Here is a 16,626-nt window from a genome sequence, read left to right on the forward strand (position 1 = left end):
ATCCTCAGTGTACAAGGTGAGTAGAAGTAAATGGGCCCAGAATTAATGTAAGTGTGGGTGAGTAGATGTTGCAAGTGTGCATAGGAGATGGTGAGGGGGTGAATATAATGAATGAAGTGTTGAATGAATGATATGAGGAAGGGAAGTTGGGAAAAGTAGGTGACAACTGTAGAGACTGGATATAATGAATGGTGGATAAAGATTAAGTCTGATCAATGAAGTGTGGAACTGAGAGTTGCAAAAATAGTAATGATGATACAGTAAACAGAGGAAGGATGAGAGAGAGAGATGAAACAGAGAGACAGATGACAAGTGGTTGGGTAGATTGCAAGAGTATGTGTGGGGAAAATGGTAGTTACTATGTATAGGGTATGGAGGGAGTGAGAGAGGTATACAGTATTAGAGAAGATAAAATGATGTGATAGCTCAGGAGAGGATGGTGTCAAGATAAACTGTGGGTGGAGAGGACACTCTGTTAAGGATGAGGGATGGATAATCAAGTCAAATGGTTCCCAGTTGTGAGAAAGATTACTGTCTCAAAGAAAAGCTGCAGTTAGAGAGATGAAAGAAGGTGGGGGTGTTTTGAAAGAGAAATTGGGCAAAGGGTCCAGTCATGCATGTGTATGTGTTTGTACATATACACTCACACATTCATACATATATACAGGGTGTGGTGAATAAATTGTCATCTAAATTACGCAAAAATGAAAATAACACTGACATCTCATTTAACAGATATATTTACCAAAATTACATAAAAATATCTTGAAATAGTAAAGAGTAAAATCGCCATTGGCTTCAACCACAGCCTCTAGATGACTCCAGAATCTCCTGCAACTCTTCTGGATGATCTCCTTGTTTAAGTTGGTTAATGCTGCCATAATCCTTGCCTTCAGTTCATCTTTGGTGTTACAAGGAATTTTGTTGGTCTCTCACTCAATTGCAACGCACACATAATAATCAAGGGGGTAAGCAGTCTGGGGAGTTAGGTGGCCAGATGTTAGGGGTGATGTGGTTGCAGAAATTGTCTGACAGCCATGACTGGGTTCTCCTGCTTGTGTGGTATGGTGCAGATTCCTGTTGCCAGACATAGGGTCTTCCAGCAGCCACCCTCTTGACCTAGGGCAGCACTACCTCCTCCAGGCACTTGATGTAGGCCTCCATGCTGTGTCTGAGGCCGTGTGTGAAGATGAATAGAAGTATAACATCACCATCACTAGTGATCACTCCAAACACCATGATGTTGACTGGATGTTTGATTTTTATCACTCTTGGCACATATTTTGGGGACATGGCAAGCCAACAGTTGTTCTGTGTGTTCACCATCTGACCCTGGCAGAAATTTTTCTCATCTGAGAAAAACCAAAGCATTTTCGGTTGGAGGGGATGCTTGAGTTTGTTCAAAAGCTTCATAGCACAGTTTTTCCTCTTGTCTTTGAAGGTTTGAGAGAAAAATTGGCCCTTTCTCATCTTGAATGAAGAATACCAAATGTTTTCATGCAATACCTGCCTGAGAAGAAACTCAGACACTCCCATGTCCCTGGTAATGGACCTGATTGACTTGGTGGGATTGTTATCAATCATAGATTCAATCTTACCCACAAATTCAGGAGTTCTTTTCTTATTAGAACGATTGGAGTAAGTTTTCCGAGCTGCTGTACCTTTGTAATCACCAACAGACTCATCCAGCTCTTTCCAAATCCTCAGCACTGTCTCTCAGATTGAGACTCAAACACTCTGAAATGTCCATACCGGAGATTCTGGCATGAATGCCAAGCAGCACAGCATGTCATTTCCAAATTTCTGGCAGAGTGAATTGTGTCATGGTGCTGTTTTTCCCAACTGACCCTACTATACTGTGTAGTCAACAAAATCACAAACAAACAATGCACACGAGTGAAATTTAAAAATATAAAATGGTGACAATTTACCCATCGCACCATGTATGTATGTATGTATATATACACACACAACACTTTCAAAAATTAGTTTTGCTGCTTTGAGCAGGTCTTCTCAAGAATCTAATCTCATGCCCTGGTCTTCCTAATCCCTTATCATCATCTCTGAGGTTCAATGTCCTTATATTATCCTTCACCATATCTTCCTGGGTTTCCTTCTTCTACTAAACTCCATTCACATTTAGTGATCAGCACTTCTTTACACAGTTATTCCCATCCATATGTATCACATGTCCATACAAGTGGTGGAAAACTTTATTGGGCTACTAAGGACTAATGATGCTGGTAAGAATGACATGTACTGGTACAGTTTATAGAAATCAAAACTGTATATATATATATATATATATATATATATATATCATCATCAACATCATCGTTTAACGTCTGCTTTCCATGCTAGCATGGGTTGGACGATTTGACTGAAGACTGGTGAACCAGATGGCTACACCAGGCTCCAATCTGATTTGGTAGACTTTCTCTAGCTGGATGCCCTTCCTAATGCCAACCACTCCGAGAGTGTAGTGGGTGCTTTTACGTGCCACCGGCACGAAGGCCAGTCAGGCGGTACTGGCAACAGCCACACTCAAAATGGTGTATTTTACGTGCCGCCTATATATATATCATCATCATCATCATCATCATCATCGTTTAACGTCCGCTTTCCATGCTAGCATGGGTTGGACGATTTGACTGAGGACTGGTGAAACCGGATGGCAACACCAGGCTCCAGTCTGATTTGGCAGAGTTTCTACAGCTGGATGCCCTTCCTAACGCCAACCACTCAGAGAGTGTAGTGGGTGCTTTTACGTGTCACCCGCACGAAAACGGCCACGCTCGAAATGGTGTCTTTTATGTGCCACCCGCACAAGCCAGTCCAGGGGCACTGGCAACGATCTCGCTCGAAAATCCTACAGGAGCCAGTCAGGCGGTACTGGCAACAGCCACGCTCAAAATGGTGCATCTCATGTGCCACCCGCACAAGAACCAGTCCAGGGGCACTGGCAACGATCTTACTTGGCTTGCCGGGTCTTCTCACGCACAGCCCATTTCCAAAGGTCTCGGTCCGTAGTCATCGCCTCGGTGAGGCCCAATGTTCGAAGGTCTTGCCTCACCACCTCAGCCCAGGTCTTCCTGGGCCTACCTCTTCCACGGGTTCCCTCAACTGTTAGGGTGTGGCACTTTTTCACGCATATATATATATATATATATATATATATATATATATATATATATATCTCACCTATGTATGTAAATTATAAACAATTAGCAAGAGTATCATTTGTAAATATTGTAAAGTTTGTATTTTCATACATTCAATGAAAAATATCAAAACATCCTGATTTGTGTGTGCATATACATATACACACACACACACACACATGTACAACAGGGGTATTTAATTTTGCTGAATTGTATGAAGGGGGCATTGGAAAAAGAAAAAGGGTAATAGTTAAAAAAAAAAAGATGACACAAAATTAAAAGAAAATACTGGTTTCATTTAATGTCACACAATAACATAACAGAAAGAGTTATACCAGATATTAACAGCTGGTGGTATATTTTTAATGTTTACAAACTACATATGATACGGTAGTATTGTAAATGCCCGGTTATTCATTGTTAATATTTATACAGTGGTTTTACCGTGATTATGGATCTAATTTTCTCATTATTGCTTACTCCTAAAGAATGTCAATTACCTACAGATTAAACAAAAAACAAGTCTACCTTCAATAAGAATGTGTTTATTTTAAATTTATGAATTTTTATTTATATTCAGTTTCCACTCCGATATGCAGACCTTAATTGATCATTAAAAAGTATAAGTCTGTGTTTAGACCATCAAGAGAAGTGGGGGCACTTGAGACTTTATTTTCCAGTATTGGAAAAACATTATGATTTGAGATTATTGCAATTTTAAAGTTCTAGGAGGCCATGATCTATTCATTAAAGTAATTGTAGTTGTTTGTGTCTGATGCAACTGTGTGGTTTACCATATCACTCCACTGTATCATTAATTTTGTTCTTTTGATGATGAATGGCAAGGAATCCATTTTTAGCCATATAAACATTCCAGCTTAAAAAATTCCCCAAGTTCAGTTTTCTAAATTGAGTATTACAGCTAATATGAACAGATTTCGAATCAGAACAAAGTGAATAATGACAAGGTGTACTGAATAATGGCTTGAAGGGGTGCTTTTTATAAATCAAATGCAAAAGTGAAATGTGTAAACTGATAAAGCACTGTCACTATAAGAGCTATCTGATAAAGCAAGGATTCCTAAGATGGTAGAATCAGACATTCCACAGACAACAAAATCTTCAGTTACTAGGTACCAATAGTTTATTTCAATGCTTACAATTGTTTTTTTCTCTCCATTATTTTAAGCATGCTTCCATCAAAAGAACTGGCCCTTGCAATAACATATGGAGTAGGATTTGATACCATTTATTATTATTTTATTTTAACAAAATCTTCACAAACCAAAGAAAACTCATTCTCACTCATTCATGGTGCCAAATACAAACTTCCACTGAAGTGTTTGATGGGGTGATATTGATGATATTCATTTCACATTTCAGGACTGGTCAACAGTGCCAGCTTAAGACATGGGCACACTGGGCCATTGTCCTGGAGCTTCATGAGCCTAGAAGCCCAATTGTGACCTATGTGTGCTGTTGCTTGCTGTCAATAAATAAAGACCTGAAATTTAGGCCCAACTGGTATTTATTTCATCGATCCCAAAAGAATGAATGACAAAGTTGACTTTAGCAGAATTCAAACTCAGAACAGTAAGATGGACTAAACACAGCAAAGCATTTTTGTCCAGCTTGCTAACAATTCTTCCAGCTTACCCCCTTCCTTCTACAGTTAATAATAAACACAATACTATAAGACAATCAAGTGTCCAATATTACAACTGCCGTGCCATTTTAGTGACCTAGTATTATTCTTTTACTTGTTTCAGTCATTTAACTGCGGCCATGCTGGAGTACTGCCTTTAGTCAAACAAATCGACTCCAGGACTTCTACTTTGTAAGCCTAGTACTTATTTTATCAGTTTCTTTTGCCGAACTGCTAAGTTACGGGGATGTAAACATACCAATATCCTCTGACAAGCGATGGAGGGAGGGGGAAGCACAGACACACAAATATATACATATATATATATATACGACGGGCTTCTTTTAGTTTCTGTCTACCAAATCTACTCACAAGGCTTTGGTCAGACTGAGGCTATAGTAGAAGACAGTTGCGCAAGGTGCCATGCAGTGGGACTGAACCCGGAACCTTGTGGTTGGGAAGCAAGCTTCTAACCACACAGCCACATCTGCGGCTGGTGTTTATTTATCTACCAGTTCTTCCATCCACAAATTTATTAAAAACAGTTGGCTGTTCTATTACATACCAGCAGCTTGCAGACACACAGGATTCTTGTGATCTCACATAAATGAATATCCAATGCTATGAATTTGTTTTTCGTTAATTCTATTTAACGTTAAATAACAATAATATATACAAATTATTTGCTTATAACTAAGGCATACAGCATTTTTTTATGCATTAAAAGAAAGTTATAATTTACCATTTTCATCATGGTAAATCTAATACTGGAAAAAATTCTGTGCTTCCCCACCATTCTTTCTGTGCCATAAGTACATGCTGCTGGTTTTGTTTAACGATTAATCCAGCTCTCATCATAGGCTTGTTCGCCCGGACATGATCTGGGTTTAACAAACAACTATTTGTATTGGCATCTAGCCAATAAGCTGAAGACTGCATAAATTTTGTGGCGGTCAGTGTTTATCATTATGCCATATGGTTGATAAATACACCTTATAACATTTTAATTAATGCTGGCTAGTATAGCTAATTATTAATTTGCAAAATTAAAGATGCTGAATTATCCTTTATTTTTCAATTAGTTTCACTTTTCTGAATTTTCACCTCTAAAATCTGCTTTGATGATATATATGATGATCGTAATTGTGGTCTCTGATCGATTTTGATGTACAAGAGATGTGTGTGTGTGCGCGCGCACGCGTGCGTTTACTATTCGGTAGATTCACAAGACCTAAGGTGTTGTAACCTTCGAACTATCATTTGTCTCTGTTTCGCCACTTGTGATATCGTATCGTGACGTATCGTATCACAAGATCTCGACTTCGGCGAAGAGATGTCGGTATTTCTTTTATAAATATTAACAGGATGACCAGAAAGATTGACAAAAATCGATTCTAGAAGACTTGAACTCAGAACTCTGCACAAACCATAAGACAAACAAATGACGGAGCCTATCCACTGTACTCAACCTACAATAAATAACGACTGAATTGCTTAAGTCACCATACAGTTTTAAGAATAAAGAGCGCATTGGACAGGGCATTCCTAGAACTTTGGGGTGCTTTTTCATTTTTCTTTTTTTTCACTTCCTGATACTCATGTAGCGGGTGCAAATGAGAAATTGCTAGCCTACTTCACTTAAAAATATAGAAAAACCATTGCTTACCTTTTCTTTAATCAAATCTGTGTATAGGCACAGGCATGGCTGTGTGGTAAGAAGCTTGCTTCCCAACCAGGGCCGGCGCTAGCAAGTGTAGGATCCAATTAGAGAATTGCCAGTGGAGCCCTCTACTCTACAAAAGCTGAAGATTGATGTTTTACGCTTTGTGTAATACGCTAATCCCAGCCAAAAAGCGTTGAGGGCTTGAGGCTGCACCATTAGCCGCAATGATAAAATTCGTCATTACGTCCTCTACTCGAGTGTGTGTGGGACACAATTTGAACAAACCTGTCTAATTGACTTAAAACCAGCCCTGTTCCTAACCACATGGCTTCGGGTTCAGTCCCATGTAGCACCATGGGCAAGTGTCGTCTACTATAGTCTCAAGTCAGCCAAACCTTTGTCAGTGGATTTGTTAGACGGAAACTAGTAGACCGTCGTATATGTTTGATTCTGTGTTTGTCTCCATCCCCTTTTTGACAATTGTTGTTGATTTATTTACGTACCCGTAACCTAAAACTTCAGTAAAACCGACCGATGAAATAAGTACTGGTGTCAATTTGTTCGATTAAACCCTTCAAAGCGCAGTTCCAGCATGGCCACAGTCCAATGTCTGAAACAAATAAAAGATAAAAGAAACGATAACAAAATTATAAATTACACATTCTTTCAGCATTAGTATGAATTTTCTAAACTCTTAAAATGATATATTTAACCTTTTAGCATTTAAACCGGCCAAATCTGGCACAAATATTCTACCAGTTTATGTTCAAACCAACCGTATCTAACCTCCAGTACCTACTCCACAATGCCGCTCTAAAACTAAACAAGCAATCATCAAAATTTCAAAACTACGAGAATACACATGATTGATTCAAACCAATGTGAATAAACAAGCATTACATTTGACAGAGTAATCAGAATGCTGAAGGGTTAAAAATCTGTGACATACTTGGATACCTTTTGCGATTCATCGTTTGAGAACTGTTATCCCAGCATCACAAAATTGCATGTATTTACGGTCGGAAAAACGTCTGCTTTGTCAGAAAGTGTTGTGTAGCTAAAGAATAAAATACCTAATAGAATATGCATTACCGTCACTCCATTGGCCTAGATATACGTAATAATACGAAAATATAGATGGTTTCATTATAACAAAAAGTGACATTCCAATTACATTAGCCTCCATCCAGATGAATCTGAACACTCACAGAAAGGATGTGATAACCTATTTACTATAGTTCATTGAAAATATTGTTCTACAGTGACTTCTTACATTTATATCATTGCTTAATCAAATAAAATGAGTTGCTATGCATATTACCCAGCCTGAAAGCATAGGTTTATAAATATATTTTATCGTTCAACGTGTACTGAAAGTAAATGACAAGCCGCGGCAATTTTTTTCCTTCCCTAAACCTTATCGCATTTGTTTCTAAAACAAATATTGTCAATAATGTGAACTAGATGAATTAAGAATGTTCATTCAACAAGTTCCCTTATATTTTCCTCCATCAATGCATAACAGAGCTTAATTACGCAATTGTATGTGTGTGTGTGTGTATGTATATATATATATATATATATATATACAGAGAGAGATGCGTGTATGTAGATCTAGATGTATATGGAAACAATAACATATGTATATATATATTTCGGTAATCTTCAAGTTTAGGGAGATAAAAAAAATAAATAAAAATATTCAAGGGAAATAACTGAACGACTTACCAGTATTATCCGTTTTCTTCTAGCTGTTTATAAATAAATCACACCCTAACCCTAACGTCAATCAAATCACGTGTGTGATTTATTTATAAACAGAGATGTACGGAAAATACTGGTAAGACGTTCAGTTACTTCCCTTGAATATTTTTTTTTATTTTTTTTATCCCCCTAAGCTTGAAGATTACCATATATTTCTATACATTATGATTTAATTCATAACTTACACACATACATGCCTTGTGACTGTATAATTTTATTATAAAATAAACGTTTCTAATTTAGGTACAATGCCAGCAATTTTGAGGAGATTCGTTAGTAAACACCATTAACTCCAGTATTTGACTGATGCTTGATTTGGTTAATGTTTACTTTAACACCTGGCCACCAAAAAAAAAAAATGTGTAATAGTGCCAAAAATTTTAGATTCATTTATTCTTCGTTTGAGTAATAGAAAGAGGTTTTAAAAAAGATCCCATATATCATGGTGAGAGAAACGAATTCATTAATACGGTGTTGAATATGGTTTCACTTTGGAAAAAAGTCGAGAGCGATTTAGCTGTTGTTTTTAGCACATCTCTACCGTTGGGATCTTTTTTAAAACCTTTTTCTATAACTCAAACGAAAAATAAATGAATCTAATTTTTTTTTTTTTTTTTAAACTTTTTTCCATTACACTCAAGCAAAAAAAAATAATTTATGAATTTCTTTCTTTTCGAAAGTCCCCACCCTCGGAAAACATTTTCCCCACAAATTTCTTTATAATCGTAATCTATGCCGTTTGAAAGGTATTTATATAAAATTTCATTAATATGTACATTTTCGTAAAAGATATACATTTTCCTAAAAGTTATGTGGGAAAAAAATCAGATCTTGTGAATTTTCCGAAAGTCTTCTCTCCACTCCCTGGTTCGTTGGCGCAAATTTTTGTTTTCATATTTGTTTAATACACATTTTTTTTTACACCTATTACGCTTGCTTTCTGTTTTGTTTTAGTAGTCGGGTATTAAAGTAAACATTAATTTTCTCGACTCCCTTCTCACCTGCAAAAAGGAAAAGCAAAACTGTCTTCGGTGGGATTTGAACTCTGAAGATAAAGAACCGTTAAACGTTTTCTCCCGAGGCTCTAACATTAATAATCTCTGGCGAATACTCAGTTATTCAACTGTGATTAGTAATATTCTACCAAAACATTTACATATACCGCTATCTATCTATCTATCTATTACTTTCCATATTCCCCCCTCTGATGCTATCTATTGACTTGCTCTCTCTCTCTCTCTCTCTCTCTCTTCTCTCTCTCTCTCTCTTGCTTTGAAATCTTTCCAGTTCTCCTTCTTTTCACGTTCCCACTTCTTTATCTCTTTTTATTATATTTCCAAGAGAAAGCAGGAAATATAGAGAATAATTTATAGGATAAAGCGCTTTGTTCATGTATTTTTAGAAATATAGTCTAAGTGCAGTTTAGTTCTAAAGTCATTGATGTCTTTCATACGGAATTTTATTTATTTAGTTATTTTCTTTAGCTTTATCTTATTTCATATTATTTTATCTCGATTTCAATGCTCTAAGTTGAACTTTACCAGTTAGAATTAACTTCCAATCCTCTGCTTTATATCATCAAATACCTCATCCTTTCAAGTTCAGGCAGCATAGTAGTGGTAAGCCTTTTCCCAGTCAGTTTTGACTTGCTTTTGGTACATTAAACAAAATACACGCACAGATGAGCTTTTCAATTGCAGCTCTCTGTTTTATTAACATTGATAAGTTTTTGCAGTCGTGTGTCTATGCTCTCATTGATAAGTAGGTTTAGATTTTTCCAGCCGTCTGTTATAACTGGTGTCGTAATTCACATTGTTTAAGCTGCACACCATCAAAACAGTTTCTTATATCGATTGTATTGACCACGTGAAAGCATGCAGAACGTATGCAATAGCACAACAAGAATGTAACAATATCATACACTGAGTATACAGTGTGCAGATGTTGCAGATATGTTTATAATTTTGTAATAACACAAAGAACTAAACAAGAAAGTATATAACATTACTCTTCGAAAGATTAATTGTGTTGGGCATTATATCTCTGTGTTTTATGAATTCTCTTTGCAATTCTGCAGCTCCCATGTGGAGCTGTTCGTTAAATTATTATGAGGATTAGCATGATTTTAGAAGTGTTCGCAGTATGAAGGTGTTGGAGATAGAATATTAGCAGTTAGAGAAATTGATGATGTTAACCTATTAATAACCATTGTAGGAATCATTTGATCAGGTAGTGGTTCAGCAAGAGATGCTGGTAGTTGGTGATGTCAGCTTATTGATTACATCAGTATTAGCAGATGTGCTTAGAGCAGGATATTTAGGAGCTATCTGTTCATTTGTGTGGGCTTTTCTCGTCACATTTAATCCAGGCTGTGTTTCCGCCAGCATGAATCAGTTAACATGCATCTGTGTGAAAATTTCAATAGATTCCTCTTGTAATGAGCCATTTTCCACTTTCATAAAGGAGGTTTAGTATTACACTTAACTATCTTCCGAGTAATTTTTCAACTGGAGAAAAACTTGCATGCACAAGATTTGTTGTGATGCTTGAAAAGAACCTTCTGCAAATGCTTATCAAACTTTGCAACTGATGGACTGTAACCTCTTAAATGCAAGATGTCACTGTTTGTACAGCTCTTTCAAATACACCATTTAGACAGTAAGAATGATTTAGAGTTTTCTTAAACCAAGTTGGCTTTAACTGAACCAGTCTGATCCTTGAATAAATTCAAGTCCATTGTCGGATACCCCATTCACTGAAACACCAAATTTAAAAGAATATGGAAATAGACATGTCCTTGTATTTTCCAAGCTTCTGCTGAACATAGAAAAAGGCTTCAGTACCAGCAGCGACTCGATCAACTAAGATCAACGCATTCCCAACATCTTGTATACATCTCGAAACTATATGTAATCTTTCCCAAAGTCATAATATAGAACATTTACCATAAAGGGTTGATGGGATTAAGTCTGATTTTAGCACACGTCAGAAAATCTACAGTATCTTCAGCAAGATTATACCACCAAACACAAACTGTTGCTATGAATTGCTGGAAGAAGTTTGGATCTTAAGATCTTAGTGGTTTTCTTCGCTGTTTACAATTTTGTTCCAATTCTTTTCAAATTTGGTAAATGGATTAAGTTTTGTATACCAATTATGAAAATGAAATTCATTTTTCCTAGAAATCTATAACTTAAAAGGTATTACCCTTTAAAATTTGCAAAATTTGGGTATTTTAGCCAATCAGAAGCGGGTATTTTATACATCACCATGGTGAAAAACTCTGTTTCTATAGTAACTAAAGATGCTGCGCATGTGCACAAGGAGGAGAAGGAGATACGAGAAAGATAATCTTCTACTATAATAATACTCTTGTGTTTTTCTCTGTCACAACATATGAATGAGAAAGGAAAGGATGATAGATGAATAAGGAAGAAGGGGTGATGGCAAACTGGTAGTGGGAGCGTTTCAACTTTGTATGAGTATATGTGTGTGTATGTAAAAGGGAGGTATGTGAATATTTGTGTGTGTGTGTATTGCAAACTTTCGTTCTTGAATTTTTTTTAACTAATAATTGTTTGTTTTAAACAATGTTTTGGCTGTTATTTCTAGCAACTCCTGTTGGTTTGTTTGCTTGTAGCTTTTAAGTATTTAATTCGCTCACAAATGTTTTAATGTTAACTTCATTCGTGTGTATATCTTAATGTTTTGATTGATTATCAATGTTTTGACATGCTGATACCCACCCCACCTTCGATGATGGAAGAGGCAGTGAATGCACTGTTTTCTGATTGGTTGAAAATTCTGAAAATTATAAAACTTTGAACACCTGTAACATTTTTGCAAAATTTTTCTGGAATAAATGAATAACAAATTCAGATTCAGCATCAAAAATTACATCTGTATGATACATTAAAAAAAATTCTTTAAAGATAATTGTCAACAGTGATGAAAACCACAAAGATGTGGAAGCTTTGGATGATAAGGTTCAAGAAGTAATTGCTTGCTTTTATTAAAGATAAGATCATTCTTTACAATATTAAAGAAGTGGGTGTAACGTAACTGAAACCAACAAGTAAAACAAAGAGGGTATGAGATAGAAGAATTAACTGTGAACTAAGACAGAAATTTACAACATTGATTTTAAAATAGAAAAATAAATAGTTGTATAAGGATGAAAAAAGAAAGAAAAAAATATATGTTGTGATTGATAAGAATAGTTGTTTAAAGAGGAATATTTAGATATTTTTTCATGATAAATGTAAAACATATAATAATGGCTATTTGCAAGTTTAGATTTTACCTTAACAATGTTACTTAATGGTGATACAGATCTTAAAGCAGCTGCTACAAGTTTATTTTGGATTTAGAACCCTTAGTGTATTGAAAACCAATCAGGCTGCTCTCATTTTGTTTGTTGCAACTATTTTTGCTGTTTTGAATTGGGTAGCTCTGTATACTATACTAATCCCAAATTTATCCAAAACAGCTGTCTCTTCTTTCCATCACATGTACAGTATCTCATCCTAACTTATACCCCCTCCTCTTCCTCGTCTTTCTTCTGCTTTCATCTTTCGTCTTTGGCTTCCTCTGTAATTACCCTTTCATCGGTATTTTACCCTCCAGTCACTAATTAAATTCAAACTGTAGTAAAATGTAAACGACAGAAGAATCACCAAATTAGTTCTGAAGTTCTTGGAAGGACAAGGGAAAGGTTAAAACAGGTTAGAACACCCTAAGCACTACTTTTCTTCTGTTTTTCTGCAAGCAAACTAATCATTTTAACATTTGTACTAAATATTAAAACCACCACAACTTACATAGCTATCCTTTTTGTCCAGGTCTATCAATCTGAACTAATGATGGAAGCCTACATGTAGTTGCTTGGCCTGCTAAGAATAGCAGGCAAATCTCCATCAAATCACACCCTACCATCTTTGAAAAAGAATGCCATTTGATAATGTAGACAGAAACACATTCTGGAGGGAAAAAATGTGTGGATACCCAAGACTTGAATACTTTTTGATCATAGGTATAATCATTCAGATGTGTCCTTTGCAAAATATGAAGCACAACACAATGCAATAGTTTGTGTATTAGTCAAGACAGTTTCATGTCATTCACTTCTGATGTCTTTTTATAGTCTTACTTAAGGAAGAGGACAGACACTGTTTTTTTTTAATTTTGGGCTGCCCACCACAACAGAATTGAGATTCTAAAACCAAGTTGCTGCATAAAAAAACATTGGTGTGGGTGCTGCTGCTATGTAAAAAGCACCCAATACACTCTGTGGAGTGGTTGGCATAAGGAAGGGCATCCAGCCATAGAAACCAAGCCAAAACAGACTATGGAACCTGGTGCAGACCCTGGCCTTACTAGTTCTTGTCAAGCTGTCCAATCCATGCCAGCATGGAAAGCAGACATTAAATGTTGATGATGATGATGATTAAAGAAAATAGCTAATTTTAAAAAATAGTCAGTAATTTAGGACTTAGTCAGATAACATAATGTAAGTAGGTATGTAGGCAGGTAGGCAGGCAGGTGAGTGGATAGGTAGGTAGGTTGGTAGGCTGGTGGGTGGAAGGATAGATACATAGGTGAGTGGGTGGGTAGAAGAATAAATACCCAGATTTGGATGGAAGGATAGATCTATTTAACGTTTATCTTGCAATCCATCCATCCATCGACTTCAGAATCTAAGAAGTTTTTAAGTTCACATTTATAAATTGATATGAGTAATATTGTTCCTATTTGAACTCAGAACATAAAGAGCTGGATGAATTGCCATTAAGCATTTTCTTTTTCAACATACTAACAATTTTGCCTTCTCAGATAATAATAATAATAATAATAATAATAATAATAATTCTTTCTAATTTTACATAGGCATAAGGCCATGCATTTTGAGAGGGTTATAGTGATTTAAATCAACTCTAGAACTTGATTGCTATAAGAGTAGTCACTCTCAGAGAAATTAGCACTCAGAACACAACATGTCATCCACCAAATTACCAGTTCTGTTCTTAATCTTCTATCTTCTACTTGTTTCAGTCATTTGACTACAGCCAAGATGGAGTAATGCCTTGAAGGGTTTTAATTAAACAAATTGACCCCAGGACTTATTTTTATAAGCCTACTACTTATTCTATTTGTCTCTTTTGCCAAACCACTAAGTTATGGGGATGTAAACACACCAACACCTGTTGTCAAGTGGTGGCAGGGGACAAACAAAGACACACACACACACACACACACACACACACACACACACACACACACACACACACACACACATATATATATATGATCAGCTTCTTTCAGTTTCCATCTACCAAATCCACTCACAAGGTTTTGGTCGGCCCAAGGCTATAGTGGAAGACACTTGCCCAAGGTGCCACTGAATCTGGAACCATGTGGTTGGAAAGCAATCTTCTTACCTCAGAGCCATGCCTGTGCCTACAACCCTTTCTAGTAGTAGTAGTAGTAGTAGTAATAGTAGTAGTAGTAGTAGTAGTAGTAGTAGTAGTAGTAGTAGTAGTAGTTTCTTAGTGCATGCCTTATTTCTTTTCTGTAAAATCTACTTGGTATTTCTTACCACTTACTCTTCTCTTGTTTCAAATATCATAAGTTCTTATATACATCATGATCATCATAAAATTGAAACCTTCTGTCAAGATGTATTGCAATTTATATACATACCTATATACACGCACGCACACACACACACACATGCACACACACACACACACTCACTCACTCACACTCACACACATGTATATCATTTAAATTTTCAAATGTAATATTGAGTTATAATTTCTCTTGTTCAAAACTTTTGCATTTTATGTCTCAAGACTTTTCTCATCCATTGACTCTGGAGTTGGTTTTTGTCTATAATATCAAATATACATTTTGAACTATTAATCTAAAAATGGATTTTTGCTCTTAGCAGTGTATTTATTCTCTGAAGGAAAATAAAAGTAAAAGTAATGTCGAAGCTAACAAACCAAATAAAACAATGATATATTAGTGTTTGAATGGCAAACATAAAGCTATAAAACTCTCTTGTAACTACTATTTGCTTGGTTTACTTTGAAGCTTTTTAAATATAGGAATTGCTTTCACATTTTGAATTTCTCTAATTCTTGACAGATTCAAGTATGAAAGAGAGATCGTTGGTTTACCAATCTTAAAGTCCTTTGTTTAACCCTCTAGCATTCAAACCGGCCACATCCGCCAAAATGTTCTATTTGTTTCATTAATTGTTTTATGTTCAAACTTACCCTACAATGTCACACTAAAAGTAAACAATCCCATAATGCATGATTAATTTAAAACAATGTGAATAAATAAGCATTACATTTGATAAACTGATTGGAAAACTATAATAAAGAGAGGGATAGGGTTGAAAACTGAGCTCTGGTGTATTCTTACCTGAGCAGTTAATTCATCACTTAACTCATTGCTAACACTCCACCTTTTTGATGGCATCTTTATACATAGTTTATATACCTCTTATAAGGCATGCACTTACATGCATTTCTTACTGATCACCAGACCACAGAGTGATATTCTGTCAAAGGCTTTCTTGAATCGTCATCATCATTTAACATCTGTTTTCCATGCTGGCATGGGTTGGATAATTTGACAGGAACTGGCAAGGTAGAAGACTACACCAAACTATTATGTCTGTTTTGGCATGGTTTTTACGGCTGGATGCCCTTCCTAACACCAACCACTGTGCGGAGTGGACTGAGTGCTTTTTACGTGGCACCAGCACAGACGAGGTCGGTTTTGGTGTGGTTTTTACAGCTGGATGCCCTTCCAAATGCCAACCACTTCATAGCATGCATGTATGGAAAACATACATTTATACACACCTATGAATACATCTGAAAGAGTTAGCTATTAACACAAATTGCTTTTATGAGTACGTCTGAAAGAGTTTATGCATTAATGGACTAGTTCCTTCTATGAATATATGTTTGAATATGGTTAACCATTTACAAACTCTTTCTATACACTACTATATTGAAATTGTTGCAAATTGCTCGTTACAGCCTTGACAAAAATGGAAAGAGAAGTGTTTCAGTTATAGCTGTGTTTTTATAAAGCAAACTGAGATAATATTAGCTGGAGTTTATTATTAAGTTGGTTAGGTTGATTTGGTAGTACAAAGTGGTCTATTATTTTATTAGCATTTCATTTCATACATGTTCTAATTCTCTCATTAGTGTGATTGATAATTATAGATGTCATTGATATTAAATCTGTAAGTGGGCACATAACTATTTATGTGCATTTGTGCATGCATGCATGCATTAATCAATATACATGAAATGCCATATCTGTCTGATTCTATGTTTATGTGCAACACATCTAGTACTGACCCTGCC

At 35.9% G+C, this 16,626-nt stretch overlaps 1 protein-coding gene and 1 long non-coding RNA gene across 5 annotated transcripts in view; one reads left to right on the forward strand and one right to left on the reverse strand.

Annotated features, from left to right (window-relative positions):
* The window catches only part of LOC106877900 (dipeptidyl peptidase 4), a 615,183-nt gene that overhangs the window by 432,436 nt on the left and 166,121 nt on the right, over positions 1-16,626 (forward strand). The window lies entirely within an intron of this gene.
* On the reverse strand, positions 6,754-7,968 carry LOC149136053 (uncharacterized). The gene is made up of 2 exons (XR_016241514.1): positions 7,427-7,968; positions 6,754-7,079 (listed from the first exon to the last, which is right to left on the reverse strand). It is a non-coding gene; the product is annotated as an uncharacterized LOC149136053 (long non-coding RNA).

This window comes from Octopus bimaculoides, chromosome 4, assembly GCF_046866305.1.
Source record: "Octopus bimaculoides isolate indiv1 chromosome 4, ASM4686630v1, whole genome shotgun sequence".
Taxonomy (NCBI): domain Eukaryota; kingdom Metazoa; phylum Mollusca; class Cephalopoda; order Octopoda; family Octopodidae; genus Octopus; species Octopus bimaculoides.